The sequence below is a fragment of the Hibiscus syriacus genome, unplaced genomic scaffold, assembly GCF_006381635.1.
Source record: "Hibiscus syriacus cultivar Baekdansim isolate YM2019G1 unplaced genomic scaffold, ASM638163v2 tig00004075_pilon, whole genome shotgun sequence".
NCBI classification, from domain to species: Eukaryota; Viridiplantae; Streptophyta; class Magnoliopsida; order Malvales; family Malvaceae; genus Hibiscus; species Hibiscus syriacus.
In genome coordinates this window covers 360,882-377,546 of record NW_024061999.1, presented here as the reverse complement: position 1 = coordinate 377,546, position 16,665 = coordinate 360,882, and the positions used below count along the sequence as shown (strand labels likewise).

The window sequence follows — 16,665 nt, the reverse complement described above, 5'->3', positions numbered from 1 at the left end:
TATTAAAATATATATACTTAATTAACTCTAGATATATTTTAGTAACGTACAACAAATTGTACATTTTTGCTCGTTTCAATCTTAGGGTGTGACCCTGTAGGTTCTTGTAACATTTGAAGTAATTATTAGAACAATTCTATTATTACATACAATGAGTGACATCTAGCAATATATCATTGTCACTTAAGTTACAAGAAAATATGATTCGATATATCATCTTGGTGATTAACTCTTTTATGTATTATATTCTTATGTCCTTTATATCTAGAATAGGCACAAGTCTTTGAATAGTTACACTTGTATAGCCCATCTATTGTTTCTTGATTTCTAGAGTAGACTTTAATTAACGAATAGTTTATGATATCTCATATCAACTTATTCGAGCATGGCCATGCGTTTCTAGTCTTACTCAATCAAGTGGCCTATGATATATTTCTTATTATGTAGGAAGGACATATCATATCTTAATCATACACACCCACTACATATATTGAGATATATTCAATAACAGTCTTTATAGATCAACCAGTTACGAAGCTTGTTTAGCTGCATCAAAACATACAACAATATATGTTGGGATAGTATTGATCTCAAGTCTGAGGATCATACATATAGTCATCACCATGAGCAATGTTATGACTGTCACATAATAATCCAAGACATATGCTCATGGTGGGTCAATCCAATATATTGTTCTCTAACAATATAATCATGTATTAATTATGACATCTCTATGTCAATGACAACTCGTTGTCATCAATCAATAACATGTTAGTCTTGAGCGTATTATTATTGTCCATGCCCATAATAATACTTGACTGGGGATTTTTTAATAATAATAATTATGTCATTATATGGACTTTATTATCTTCCAGTTTATGTTAAACACATATATATAACTAAAAATAATAGTTGCAATTCCTTTATTCAATAAAATCAGTAAATAAAAGTATTATTACAATAATCATATGATTGGTCTTTGGGCATACTCTAACACTTTCGACCTAAAAAGCAAACTCCGGGAGAAAGTTCTTCACGAGCTGCTCCTAGCTCTTCTCGTGCTCCTCCTCTCCTCTGGCACCGGCTGTTGACAACGATCCCGAGCTTCAACAGCTTATACAAGATATTGACAATCACGTACCAGACGATGAGCCTACACCGGAACCAGCACAACAAGAGGATCAAGTGCCTCCATTTTTCTGTTCATTTTTTGAGACATTTGATCTACGGTTTGCTTCCATCGAATCCCATTTAAATGCAAACAACGAAGCGGTGAATCATCACTTAGACACTTTAAAAGCTCAACAGATGGAGTTTCAAGGGGAGATGCTTGCACGTATGGATGCTCTTACTCTTGAGATGCAAGCACGATTTCCTCCTCCTCCCGATCCTTCTATGGACAAGTAGACCTTGCTTTGTTTTTGTTTTGGTTCAACTTAGAATTTACTTGCTAAAACATTTTGAATGCTTTTGGCTTGTCTTACTTTGATTGTTGGATGTTTGAATTTATTTGGATTTATATTTTGGTTACTTTGGATATTATATCTTATAATATATATATGTTTGTTTTGAATTTTCTTTTTGATATTTATACTTATTTTTGCATCATTAGACATATATGACCAATTATCCATTACATGTTTATGAATATTGATTATGAAAACTAATGGCTAATCTCTCTTTTGTTTCTGATCTTAGCAACTTAAGCTTTAATTTTATAAAGAACAATTGGCTTATTTTTTTTAACTTGTTTAAAAACGTTTTTGAGTCTTTTTGATTTAACAAAAAGGGGGAGTAAATTAAATTTTCAAAATTGTTTACAAAAATTATGTTCAAAGAAAATCTTAAAATTACTCAAATGTTTTGTTATATCCAAAAGGGGGAGATTGTTGAAAACATTTTGATGTTTCGATATAACAAATTAAGTATAAATGAATTTTAAGATTTTACAAATGATTTTCTAAGTATATTCGATTTAATTACTCGAATATCAAAATATTACTCCAAGTCTTTCAAAGATCAATTTCAATCCTTACTAAAGTGTAAAATTGTGTTTTAATTTTAAAATATTTTTGAAACAATTTTCACAAAGTATTTCGAACCAAAAACGAGCCTAAAATCAATTTTTTCAAAAGAGTGTAGCGATGCACCAATCCATGCATCGATGCACCATTGAATAAATTGAAATCGAATGCATTTTATGCATCGATGCACATTCCATGCATCGATGCACTCAAGTTTTATGAAAACATCAAATGCATTTTATGCATCGATGCACATACCATACATCGATGCACTCGGGCTTGTTTGAAACATCGAATGCACTTCATGCATCGATGCACTCTTAGTGCACCGATGCACTAAGGGTCCAACGGTCAAAATATTTGAATTTTACACATAGTGTACCGATGCACCAGCCTTATGCATCGATGCACCAGACGCTCCCAACTGTTTTATTAATTGTTTTCACACTTAAACGACTCTATTGACTCCACTAATCATTCCCAATGTTCAGAATCAATTGAAGGAGTATTTAAACAAGCTTAGAATCCATTGATCAAAAACAAGAAACAACAAGAATCAAGAATTAAGAGAGAATCAAAGAGAAAGCATCAAACCTCAAGTTTGAGCATTTCAAGCCTATTTTTCAATCAATATTCATTTTGCTTTCAAGAACACTAGTTGTACTCAATTGTATTCATTTTTAGTGTTCTTTTCTTTGTTCTAGAATTGTGCAAACAATCTACCTTGTGAGGATTTCCTTGTAAGTTTGCAAATTTGTAATCTTCTCTTTGAGAAAGAGTATTCTCAAGAATTGGGGTATATTTTTGACGGAGTTGTAAGGTTATCTCTTTGGCCTCAAAAGAAAGAACAAATTAGTGAATTTGTTGGAAAATCCTTAGTATGGATAGCTAAGGTAGTGGACGTAGACTTTGGTTGAGAAAGTCGAACCACTCTAAATTGCTGTGCAATTACTTTCAATTTTCTGCAAAAGCTTCTACCAAAATTTTAATTGCCAATTCACCCCCCCCTCTTGGCCGATTCCATTGATCGATTAACTCAACAAATTTTTTACCCATTTTGATTTAATAAATGTTTTGAATATTTGATGTAACATCTTTAACTCATAATAGTACACATTTATAGGTTAATGGTGTTACAATCTTTTATGTTTTTAGATCAAGTTTCCAAAAACCCATTCTTTTTCTAAGAGAAAAATGATCCTAATTTTTTCCTTTACAAAATCGTCTCCCCAAACATGTTCTTCACTGACGATCTTCGATCGTCACTCTCTCACTAACGGTGGCGTACACCGCCATAACCATCTGAACCGACATCGTCTCGCAAATTTAGCCCTGACCAATAACCACCCAAATCATCCACCATTTGTTGCAAATAAGAGGAAATTCATTTGACGATTTCCACCGCTCGTCTCTGCCACCGCCAGCTGTGGTCGTCATCGCCTTAAAAACATGACGCTTGGCCATTGTGATTAAAACCCTAGTAGCTGATTGTCGAGGCTCAATATCATTCATCGTAGGGAAGCTTTCGAAGCTTCACTAGAGAACCCAACTTTCTCTTCGATTTTCACCATTTTTTGCTAATTGGGACGTCCATTTGTCTCACCGTCGTTTGTGTTGGATTCCCCATGCAATCCAATCAAAACGCGACCGATGTTGCACTCCACCATCACTATTTTCTATGATCGTCTTTGGGTAAGAGCACCGATGATTTTTTTCGTTTATTTTGTGTTGTTTTTAGCTCGTTTTTTGAGTCAATATGAGTTTGAAATGGTGTTTAGGAGCATTCTAAGTGTTTGAACCATTGTGGCCTCTGTATTCATCCTCTCATGCATCTCCACACTCCACCATCGCACATGGGATTTTTCAACAGGTAAGGAATTTTTCTGGAATCTAGTCTGGCTGGATCGAATCGAGTTGAACTGGTCTGATTAGACTAAATCAGGTTGAACTTGAACTGGTTGACTGAGTTAACTAACTGAGTCAACTAAGACTGGTTAGACTGTTGACTTTGATAGGGTCGACCGTTATCTTTCAGTAAAAGTCAAAAAAATTTCAAAAAGTCATATTATATGTTTTTCGATGTTTGGAGTCTAGTTTTTAGGGTTTGTTTTTCCAAAATGAAACCCAATAAATTATTTTTCAACTTTTTCTCTCGATTCGATATGTTTAACCCAATTAAGTTTTGTTTCTAATGTAATTAGTTATGCTATGTATCTGAGACTTTAAAAGACGTTGAATTTAGGTTCAAAGCGATCAAATTGAGTTTAAATGATTGATCGATATGGTTTGAAAATTGAGGTAATCCTATACTACCTTTTTATACTTTACGAAACTCATTGATTGTTGGTGAATGCATGAATGAAAATAATTGGTTATTCGATTAGCTTAAGGATCCTTAAATTCTGATAATTTTCGTAAAGAACTATAATACCGAAAATTCTTGGTTATAAAAGGATGAACATGCCCTTGAGACACAAATATGATATGATTTACCTCAGATAATGGAAATGGCATGGAAATTTATATTGGACCTAATATAAGCCTGATATCATATGTTTAAGTTATTGATCTATTTGAAAAAAGGATTCAGATAACTCGTATAAGGGACTAGAAGAATGTTAAGAAATAATTCAAGTTAATTAGTTATTCAATAAAGTAATTAATCCCAGAATTCTTAGATATTGATATTTCTCGTTAAATAGTTTTAATACCGAAAATACTAATTTAAGAAGAATACAAAATTACCCTTGAGAGATAAAATGGCCGAATCAACCCTAAAAGTGGAAATAACCTTAAAAAACATTCTTTGGTCTGATAAACTTTTGATTCACCTATTGAATACACATTCTTTTTTTTTTTTGAAAAATCATGTTAATTGATTTTTAACCTCCGTGATGGAAAAGAACGAAGAGAAAATAACCAAATCGTGGAAAATAATTTTTTATTTTCAAAATAATAACCCGAAGATTAAATTACTGGAAATGAAGCATACGAAAGAGAAAATAACTAAATTACCCTAAAGTTTCAAAATCAAAATAACATCAAGTATTAAAACGATCAAAATACCCTTGAACTCTAAAAGGGCCGGAATGCCTTATACTCCAAATTGACCGAAATAACCTAAAGTATTGAAATGAACTAAATATCCTAATAAATTGGAACAAGTGAATGCCTCGGATAGACTTGAAAGTGTTGTTAAACCTGAATGTGGTATCATCCCTAAATGTTAAGCGCACTAATTGAAATGGTTGGCCTTTTCTGACACCACTGCTATGCTGGAAGTAAAATAAATATCTTCTGGATACATGTATGTCCCTTCTAGACTCGTTCACCGGTGATTTGATATTGTGATCTATTCAGCTATAATATTTCATTACTGCTATAAAATGAGCATTCGTCGGATATATATGTCTGAATATTTGGAAAATATTACATTGATGAGATTTGTTTAGCTTGACTATGCTAAAAGATTGATAAGTCGTTAATATTCGACAATATTGTAAATTATTATTTTATCCTCATTAGACCAAATTATAAAGTTTTTTCTTGGTATAAAATAATTAAAATGTTAGTGATGGTCCGAATATTGGAACCACTCTGGTTATATCCGAGTCTTAGTAATATCCGATATAATAAGATCCTAAATATCTTTCTAGTTTAATGGAATCCTAACATTTATGAAGCATAAAATTCTAAAGGTATGATTAAATCTTTAGTAACCGACCCCATTTTTTGTAGGGATCTTATTTATGAAATTTGATCAACTTGTAAAGGTCATATTTTCCTTCCTAATAATTATCTAGTGATACGAAAAAATATTTGGATCCCCTTGTGTGTTCTCTATGTATAAAGATGTTTTTCTCTATTTATAAAAAAAAAGAATGACTCCGATATTTAAAATAAAAATTCAATATCTAATTTCTATTTCTAATGTATATTATATTTGGCTCCTGATCTCTGATATTACTGTTTATTATTTACTATATGTATGATCCGATTTATATTAGATACTTTTGGGTGCTGTTATGGATTTCTCCAGGTTCAGCTCTGATCAAGCTAGGGTGTTTTGGTTTTTTTGACCATCGATGGTGATGGCTGACGGTGGTCGGCACAGCGGGGCTTTGTCGGAATGGTGGTCGGCCATAGATCAATGGGGAAAAGGGGAGAGAATTTAAAGAAAGGGGAGAGTTCGGTTTAGGGGTAAGGTGAGAAATGAGAGAATTTTTTTTTTGTGTGTTTTGGGTATTTATAGGAGGACCATTGTGTAATTATGAAATAGTTAAATCATTTCCGTAATCCCTGATGTTTTGATGTGTAATTTATTTTGGTCACTTACCTCATTTTTGTCTCTGAATTTTCAATTAATTCTATTTAGTCACTATTTATAATTTATATTTTTTGCAATTTAACCCCTCTAACTCTTATTTTTTTCATTGCAACACGTCTTTAGTATTAATTAGGTCCCTCAACTTTAATTTGTTTCAATTTAATCCTTTCATTTTTATATTTTTTTAAAAACTTTTTTTATTTTTTTTATTATTTATATATTTTATTTCACGATCTAATAATTTTTTATTTTTAGGGGTACTTCTAATCGATCAAAAGTAAGTAGTTCAAATCGAATTTTTAAATTCCAATTTAACTTTTAATTTTCACAATTAAGATAACCGAGAAATTAAATTAGTATAGACAAGGCAGTATAAGGGTACTAATCCTTCCTTGATTATAAGCGACTCCTGAACTCGACATATTTCTGGTGAAACGCAAATCAAGTAAGATGGTCAATTGAGGTGTCTGGTCAACCTAATTATTTTTAAAAAATATAGAACTGATCGGTGGCGACTCTTGCATATTTTATTTAAGTCAATGATTCTAGACCTACCCGAAAAACGGTTACGACACAATCAATTCCAATGATATAGCAGCCGCAAATCTTGGCAAATCTTTAGGAAAACATCCTTGGGCACCCAACGACAAAAAGGAAAGAATATTGTTTCTCAAAGCAAAAGGTCAGCAGGATCTATTTTAGAAACCAAAAAATCAGGTCCTCTTAACTCCAAGACTCTGATTGCTATTTTATCCACTGATAAACTTTCTAGCGGCGTTTTGAGAGTAAACGCCACTAACTTTAAATATATAGCAGCGTTTACATTCCAAACGACACAAAATGGTAAATTTAGTGGTATTTTTTTACAAATGCCGCTTTATTGTTCATCTATAGTGTCATTTTTTCAATAAAAGCCGCAATAGATTAATATTTTAATGGCATTTTTATACAAATGCCGTAATAGGGTTCACCTATAGTGGTATTTTTTAATAAGCGTCGCAACAAATTATAACTTTAGTTGCGTTTTGGTAACAAACGCCGCAAATGAATCGTACTTAAGTGGCGTTTTTACAAAAACGCCGCAATAAAATTATATATAGTGGTGTTTTTCAGTAAATTCCACAAATATTTTTAACATTAATGGCGTTTTTAATTAAAACCGCCACAATTAATTACACATCAGTGGCGTTTGTACTGTTAAATGTCGCAAAGCCAGTTTTAAATCTCCTCTAGCCGTAGCCATTTTTGATCTTCTTTTTTTTGTCTACTTTCCGCCCTAGTCAGTTTTAAATCTCTCTAGCCCTAGCCATTTTACTCACTCCCAGTCTGCCTCCAAATCCATTTCGTTCAGTTTCAAATGGAAAGTCCATAAACAAGACAACCGAATTTGTCCCACAAACAACAAAGTCATGGAAGATTAAAACCAGCGTTGCGTCTTCTTCGTCATCAGTTGTTGGGTCTTTTAACCAAACAGTTGGTGAACAAGTTTTGCCGGTAAGAGAATGTCTTGAAAATGAAACAAAGAGCAAAGGAAAGAAAAGGGTATTCTTCTTGGACGTTAATCCTCTTTGTTATGCTGGAAATAAACCAAGCTTACAATCTTTTGGTCACTGGGTTTCTCTTTTGTTCTCTCAAGTCTGCCTCGCCGACCCTGTTATTGCCGTAAGATTTTTATATCTATTTTACTTGGAAACGAACTTTTCATTTTCTTTTGTTTCCAATTACAATAGAAATTTTTGTTGGGATGTGAAGGAAATTACTTTTATTCTTGAAGAATTGAAAGTTAAAATATATATCATATGAATAGTAAAATGATAGCTTTTACTTATATATGATCAATTATGTTTGAATTTGTGTTACAATTTGCATAATTGTTCAGTTTTAATAAATATAACAGTGATGATGATGCTTTTGCAAATTATTATTCGTGTTGCATGTCATAATTTTTTTAGGGCTGAACGGTTAAATGTAAAAAGCATATTAGAAGAAGTACAAACGAACCATTGTCTTATGTTTGCAGACGCAATAACTTGGTTGTGGTTAGACATTTCACCTTCTTTTATTTATTTTCTTGTTTCAGGTTTTTGATGGTGAAAACTGTAATGAAAAGCGGAGACAATTGTTACCTTCATATAAAGCACATAGGAGGAAATTCTTTCCACGGCCAACAACCTCAAAAAATATATGTTAGGAGTCGATTTGGGGGATCACAGCAACTCATCATGGATGTTCTTAGAAAATGCAATGTGCCTGTAAGCGAACCTCTTTAATTTCATTTTCTTCTGAAAAGAGTTTAAGAAGCTTAGATAATAAAAGTAATGTGGTTTATAAATTTATGGAAGAATGTTCTCACTTACAATGGCGGTGTGTTGGTTGCTAGCATGACCTGTCTAGGTTTTAAAGAAATAAATGCAACGCAAACTGCCAAATCAACTTGTGTTTACATTAAAAATACTTCAGGATGGTAAGGATGATTGGTTTTATTTAGTATATAGCCGAAGAGAATAGTAACTAGCTCAGTTCAAATAATTGTTAAGAATCCAAATAGATCTTTTTAGAAGAATATAATATATATTTGTTGGCCAGAAAGTTGCATTACGACTTCAATTCATTTGCGACCATATTCCTCAATGTCAGTTGTTATGAGAACATTATGCAGATGGACATTGATACTAAAATGTTGGTTGATCCATCCTTTTTGTTTTATTGGTTTCATCTGTGTGAACCTAGATCATGCATGTCCTAAAAGTTGAAGGAAATGAAGCTGATGATGTCATAGCCACACTGGTGGAACAAGTATTAGAAAGAGGATATCGTGTGGTTATTGCTTCTCCTAATAAGGATTTTAAGCAGTTGATTTCTGAAAATGTTCAAATTGTTATGCCTCTGGCGGATTTAAACCGGTGGTCTTTTTACACTCTGAAGCACTACATAGCTCAATATAATTGTGATCCGCACTCTGACTTCAGCCTTAGTAAGTATGCGTGCCTTTTTCTTTTCGGTGATAGTAAGTGTAAGACTGCAATTATATAACTTCTGATACCGTTTTAATCTTATTTGTATGCATATTAATGAGCTGTGTTCAGTGCTATAGTTTATCGGCAATTCTGTACATAATTTTAATTGTGTTATTTTACTTATTTTGGGCATGCAGTAACTAGTCAAATAAGATAATATAACCTGAAAATCTCACTATATAATTAAAATTTATTTACTAGGGCTATTTTTGTTGTTGTTTTAGAGAAATAAAGATGTGGGAGTATGGCATGACATCATTCCTGTTTCATTACAACTTGACAGTTTCTTACTTTTGGTCTGGTGTCTACTTGTGGTTATCTTTATGGGGGGAGTGCAAAGTGTTTGGTTCTTTCTTTTTACTTTAATATGCTTCAAGTGTTGAATTGTTTTCCTGCTTTGGATCACTTTAAATCCTTCAACTTTGAAAAGAAGAATGGCTTCAAATGAAGTTAAACAAACTAATTATTACACAGGGATTGGCTTATATGGTGCTAGTTGTGTTGCAGGTGCAATGGCAATTTGAAACTAATAAACAATATTAAATTTTGTTCACAGGCACCATATTTGCTTATGGAGTGACAAACAGCGGGAACACTCATACGAAGGAGCAATGAAGACTAAATTCTAGTGAATAATATTTTTTAATTGAAAGTGAAAGTACATAGACTGAATTCTAGAGAACAATGTCAAACAACATTACATTTAATTTTAATGTTTATAAATTTTAATTTATTTTGTTGTTTAAATTTATGGTTGATGTTAATTAAATAAAGCTACATGATATTAAATTTAGGTGATGTAGAGAAGAAATGAAATATGCAAAACAAAAATTAATCTTAGAACAAGAACAGTAATTAGCGGTGTTTATTCCAAAAACGCCGCTATAGATTCGACTTTTTGCTCGTTTTCTCTAGAAACGCCACTATAGATCTCGACCTATTGTGGCGTTTATTTCAAAAACGGCACTATAGATCTGACCTTTTGCGACGTTTGTTCAAAAAATGCCGCTATAGATCTCGACCTATTGCGGTATTTGTTAAAAAAATGCTGCTATAAATCTCGACCTATTGCGATGTTTGTTCCAAAAACGTCGCTATAGAACTCTACCTATTGCGACGTTTGTTCCAAAAACGTCGTTATAAAACTCTACCTATTGCGACGTTTGTTCAAAAAACGTTGCTATAGAACTCTACCTATTGCGACGTTTGTTCCAAAAACGCCGCTAATTTTAGCGGTACTGGTTTGACCAACACTTCTTGCGACGTTTTTGCTATCGTCGCGAGTGCTTTTAGCGGCGTTTAAAAACGCCGTTATAGAACTAAAAACGCCGCTATAAAACAATTTTACTGTAGTGATCCCAAGAGCTTTGATTCTTGCCCTTTTAAGCATCGGGTTGTAATTCACCCAGATATTCCCCCCAAGAATGATTGTCTGCTGTGGCTCCTTCCCACTCCATTTGGTTATCCATGAATATGAAAGTTTTTATGGTCTCGTAAAATCAGAATACTGCAACGATGGATCTTCATGTATCTTTTCAACAGCCCCACCTGCTATAAAAACGATTCTATATATTGTCTCAATAACTTCACCTTCTTTTCAAACGTCTCTCACACGAAATATTTTCGGTCTACCCCATCATAGGGCCAGTACCTCTATAATGTAAAGGGGTTTTTGCCTAATTTATTATTAAAAAAATAGTATTCTTTTTTTGCCATAGATGCTATTTTAATTATTCAATTAATAATTTAAAATTTAATTTAGAATTAATAGTAGAGTATTGACTTTAGATTTAGTTCAATTAAATACTTAATAAATAATTTTCTCTTGCCTTAAACTAAGACTTTTATTTTAGATTTAGTCCGTTTTAATTCTTTAATTATATTAAATAGGGGTTTCTTTTAAAGTGGTTTCTTCTTTTATCATGATGCTATTTTAACTATTCGATTAATAAAATTTAAAATTTATTAGAGTTTATTATTGGAGCTTTAATTTAGGTCTAGTTCTTTAATGTATTAGAGTATTTTAAACTAGATTCAATAATATATTGTTTGATTGCATATCATTATTTCAAAAAATTATCAAGGCAATATTCATTTATTAAGGGGACGTTTGGATGGGAAATGTGGGATTCCCATAGGAATGAAATCTACATTCCCCCGTTTGGTTAGCTTAGGAATCCCATTCCCGGTAATGTAAGATTATCAATAGTGGATTTTTTGGGGTATATTACCGGGAATGTCATTACCTCCATTTACTTAGGTATTGTTGGATTACCGGCATTTTGACTAAAATACCCTTAATTTTTTTCAAAAATATTTTTTTCTGTCATTGAATAATAAAAATTCTACGAAGGTTAAATTATAAATTTATCCTTAAACTATTTTAGATTTACAAAAAAAATCTATAATTAAAATTTTATATGAAGTTCAGGGGTTAAAATAAAATTTTACCCTTTTATTAAACCTTTTTATATTTTCAATTCTGTAAAAAAAATATAAATTTTATGAATTAATTTTTTTAAATAAAATATATAAATATTTTCTAACTTTTTTAAAAAACAAATATATAATAAGGACAATTTGGTCAAATATACATTCTAATAGTTTTTTATTCCTTTAACCAAATACGGTAATCTTACATTCATGCTAAGTGAACCAAACACAAAATACAATATTCCCAGTAATCCAATTACCTGATAATCTTATATTCACACTGGTAATCTTACATTCCGTGAACTAAACGCACTCTAAGGATTAAATGATATAATCTTCGCTTTTACATGGGTGATACGGAAGTAAAGTGAATTAAAAATATATCAATTTAAAGAAATTACAATCACGAGAGAAGAAAGAGCAAAATGAAGCAAATGATAAATCTGGAATTTGTGTAAATCTATAAAATGATGTGATGTAGATAGTTTGATGGTGAAGATTGCATGATGTTGATTCTTTTATCCTAGGAACACTCTTGAACGTTGTTATTCAAGCAAACTTTGTCAAAGGCTCTAATCGACCCTCCAATGATAGATTCTTATCAATTCAAAGTGTGAAGATGAAAATCACCATGGAAACTAAGAGAACATATTGAAGAACAACTTCGAAGGAACAAGTATCAACACTTGTAGAAATATGCTCTAAAAGCATATGTACTTAATAATAGTTATTTAATTCTAAAAATCAGTACATGAATAATTAATTAAAAGAGATTAACAATTGTTTAAGAAAATTTGCAATCAAGCACATATAAAGCTTATTAAGATAAAACCCCTATATCAACATATGGAGTTTAACATTTTAACTTTGAATTATTTAATATAAAGTCTAATCGGACCTCAAATATGTTTTAGGCGTGTGGGCTATTTAGACAAGAAACTTCATGTTTTGAGATCCAAGTGTTTTTAAATTTGAAGACATGGGCTTTCTTTTATAAAATTCTTGATTTGTAAGAAGGTTTATAAACCCTTGCTTAAAAAAATCTTGAATTGTTGAATGCATCTTATCTTTGAGTTGCCTTGATCTTGTTCTCATAATTGGGCCAAGTGGGAAAGTAAGCCTATCATCTACATGGGCCTTAATGCATGCATCATTCTCTCACTCATTAAAAGGATTCGTCATCGAATAAAAAAAGCGTAGAAAAAAATATTAGAAGCACATGGATCCTATTTAAAAAATTATCGCATGTTTGTTGAAGTTTTGATCTTGCAAAATGGCGTTAACTTCTTATCCCTATTCGATAATTTGATCATTATCATGCTCGTATCACCAGTGATGCAAAACTATGTTAACTTCTTGTCTACGATGGATAATTTGACCCCTCTCATACATGGATCATCAGAGGTAACAATTGTTAATTAATGAAGTAAATCAATTTTCTTTTTAATTTTGTATACCAGTTTTTAAAAATTAAAACAATTATTCATTTATTAGGATTTAATGATATACATTCACTTTTGTTCGGGACAATATTTTAATTCTTAAATTAAATTGATACTTTTTCAAAACTTACATCATAACGGATTATAAGTTAAATAAAACCTCAAATTTGTAAATTTAAAAAAAATGAGTAATCGGTTATGTATCAAATTTTGGACTTAGTGAGATACTAATACTTCCTCACACGTAATCAACTCCTGAATTAATGCGACACTCATTTTAAAACCCGCCATACTTAAAGACCGTTCCAATGATGTGCAAGGAAAAAGTGATTTGACTATAGTAAATTTTTAAGTTTTAACAAAGTTGTTTTTTATAATTTTAAATATATTTATAATTAACATATTACTATTTTACAAAATATCAATTTTATTCTTCATTTTTGTTCCTGGAAATAATAACCCTTTTGCTTATAAAATAAATCAGTCGATAGATTTTTTTATAAAAAAAATAACTCAGAAAATAAAAAAATAATATTTAAAATATATATATTAAATTATAATTTTGTCTTGATCATGTTCTTAATTACTGCTTTACCCATGTCTTGTTATTTTCAATTCTAGAGTATGTGTATATTTTAAAATTCCGACACTGCACTCTGTTCAAACAATTGAATTATAGAGGTCAATCATTCCCAGTAATGCCCTTCACTTGGGCAACGTTTCTTTTGTTAAACATTGATTCTATTCTCCAGCGTTTGTTTTCTTCATGATTTACAGTAAACTATATAAACATGTACCAATATTTATATGTAAATCAATAACCGAATCTTCCAAATCAGCAAGCTCATTAAATGTCATGCTTCATTGGCCTCTATGGTTGTGAAAAGATGTCTGTTTTCCCCTTAAAATTATTACAGTATATCATGGTTTACAATGTTCTGTCCGTCTAGAGTCCAGAGTTAGCTAAGGGTAGGGGTTTTAAATAAGAATTAAAATGGTAAATTATGTATTTAGTCATCTAATTATCATCTTAGTTTTGTTTTGGTCATCAAATTTATTTTTGAAGACAACACCTAAAGTTACGTTTTGATCCTCCAATGTTAAAAAATGAACAGTCATGCTGATGTGTGACCATAATTTAATGTTATTGAAAAAAATAAAAAATATCACAAGTTCTATTTAATTTTTAACGACAAGTGACCAAAATAAAAATCAAAATACAAAATTAGATATAATTAAAAACATTATGTGAATAAAACGGAATCAAAATAAGAATTGAGTTACTAAATAGAAGAAATTCAACTTAGTTTTTAAGACAAAGGCTTATAAAAAAATTATTTTTGGTGTCTTAATAGGAATAGAAGATTAGAATGGGTTGGAGTCATGTGGAAGACATTTAATGCAACCGTCCGAAATAGGTCTTTGGGTTTCTACAAACTTTCACATAAATACATTGTTTTTGGTGTCAATTTCTCTCGAAACGGATTCATTTTTATTTATCTTTAAACACCAGCTTCTTGTTGGGTCTTCGTTACTTAATTGATTGTACTAATATATGCTTTTTTGTATTTTTTTTCTTTCATTAATGTGAAATTAATACTACTAGTGCTGTATAAGGACTTCAAGTTCCATAATGTGAAATTAATTTGATGCCCTTATATATGTAAGACTACACTCTTGTTCAAAAATTTAAGGACAAAGTATAAAAATTATTTCTGGTTATATGACATTATTTTATTGAGTTCTCCTATTAGTAAAAGTTATAAAATAGTCTTTCAACTATTGGATATTATTTTATTGAGTCCCCCAATTATTAAAAATTAAAAAATAGACTCCCGACTATACGACGCTATTTGTTGAGTCACCGACTATTAAAAGCTACAAAATGATCAATCGATTATTTATATGTTCCAACTCATCATTTTTCTATAAAAATTTAACGGTCGTTTGATTTGGACGTTAAATTACCGACTATATATGATAAAAGTATATTTTAATGATATGTATTGGCATCGTTGTTGCTTTCAAGCACTGTCTTGATAGCATAATATTTCAAGTACTATCTCGACAACATAATGTTTCAAGCAATGGATCGATAACATAATGTAAACGGAGAGTCAAACTACAAAATATAGCTCAAACGATGATAGATCATACTTTATCATTTCTCGTCAACATGTTAATGTCTAGATTAGACGAGTGTCAAATTTTTTTTACGTAAAAGGATGAGTGTGGAATAGTATGAATAGTTGGATGATCATTTTGTTGCTTTTTGTCGACACCGTTGTTTTTCGCTCGGGCGGGGAAAAGACTGACACCGACTTGGGTGGTTTTCTCTTTGAAAAGTGTTTCTTCGAAATGTGAGGAGTCACCACCAATCATTTAAGGTGTGATTGGGACACCATAAAAACCAAGTGATTTTAATAAAACATTTCATTTCTATCAAAATACTGAGTTTTGAGGCCTTCGAAAATCTAGAAATCAGGTTTGGCAGTCAGTTGCGCGTGGGGAATGATTAGCACCCCACAAGCGGCCAAAAATTGGTACCTAGTTGATTACCCTATATTTAAAATCAGAAATTTTGAGTTTGAACTTTATTTAATTTAAAATCATTACGAATGCAAAGTTGAAAAGAGTATTCGTTTATTGATACCGATAGCATTCGCTCCCAAGCGTAGATCAGCTATTGTTCCTAATAACTGAATATTGCCTCATTTTTAGAAAATCGTGATGCGATCTTTGAAAAGGTGGTCGACCTATTTCGGGAATCACCAGTAGTCATCCCCTGAGCATATTTCTGGGAGATATACCATTAATTCCTTAATACGCGAACATTGCCTTAGGTTTAAAAAAATAATGCAATCAAATAAAATTTTATTTAATCCTAATTAAGCTAAGGTAAATTAAAGGCTTTTTCTAGCTTAAGGTGTCAAATTATGAAAATTAAAGAACCTATGGGACTAAACCTAAAAGTGTAGGCTCTAATATTAAACCTATTTGATTTTAATCAATTATCGGATCGAATAATCGAGATGATCCCTCGAGCATTTAGGCGAGGGCCAACTCAATTATTCCCTAAATTAAAAGACTAGAGTGAAATCTATTCTAAAGTAAAGGTTCTAACATTACCTTAAATTAATTTTAATAAATATTATTTCAAATAATTAAATTGGAACTTCGAGCAAAAACGAAGACCAAATTAAGAATTCACCTAATTAAGGGACTAAATGTCAAATCAAGTCTAAGATGGAGGCTCTAATATTAATCTTAATTAATTATGTAAAAAAATTCTAATTGAAGTTCGGTACTAAAAGGTCAAGGTCTAAAAATACCAAGTTCTAAAAGACTTAAAAGAATAAGGACTTAAATCGACAATTTTTAAAGTTGGGGGACTAATTAACAATCTAAATTCTAGATATTAT

At 31.3% G+C, this 16,665-nt stretch overlaps 1 pseudogene; it reads left to right on the top strand.

Moving 5' to 3' along the window:
* Positions 1–16,665, top strand: part of LOC120190285 — a 65,988-nt pseudogene that overhangs the window by 32,544 nt on the left and 16,779 nt on the right.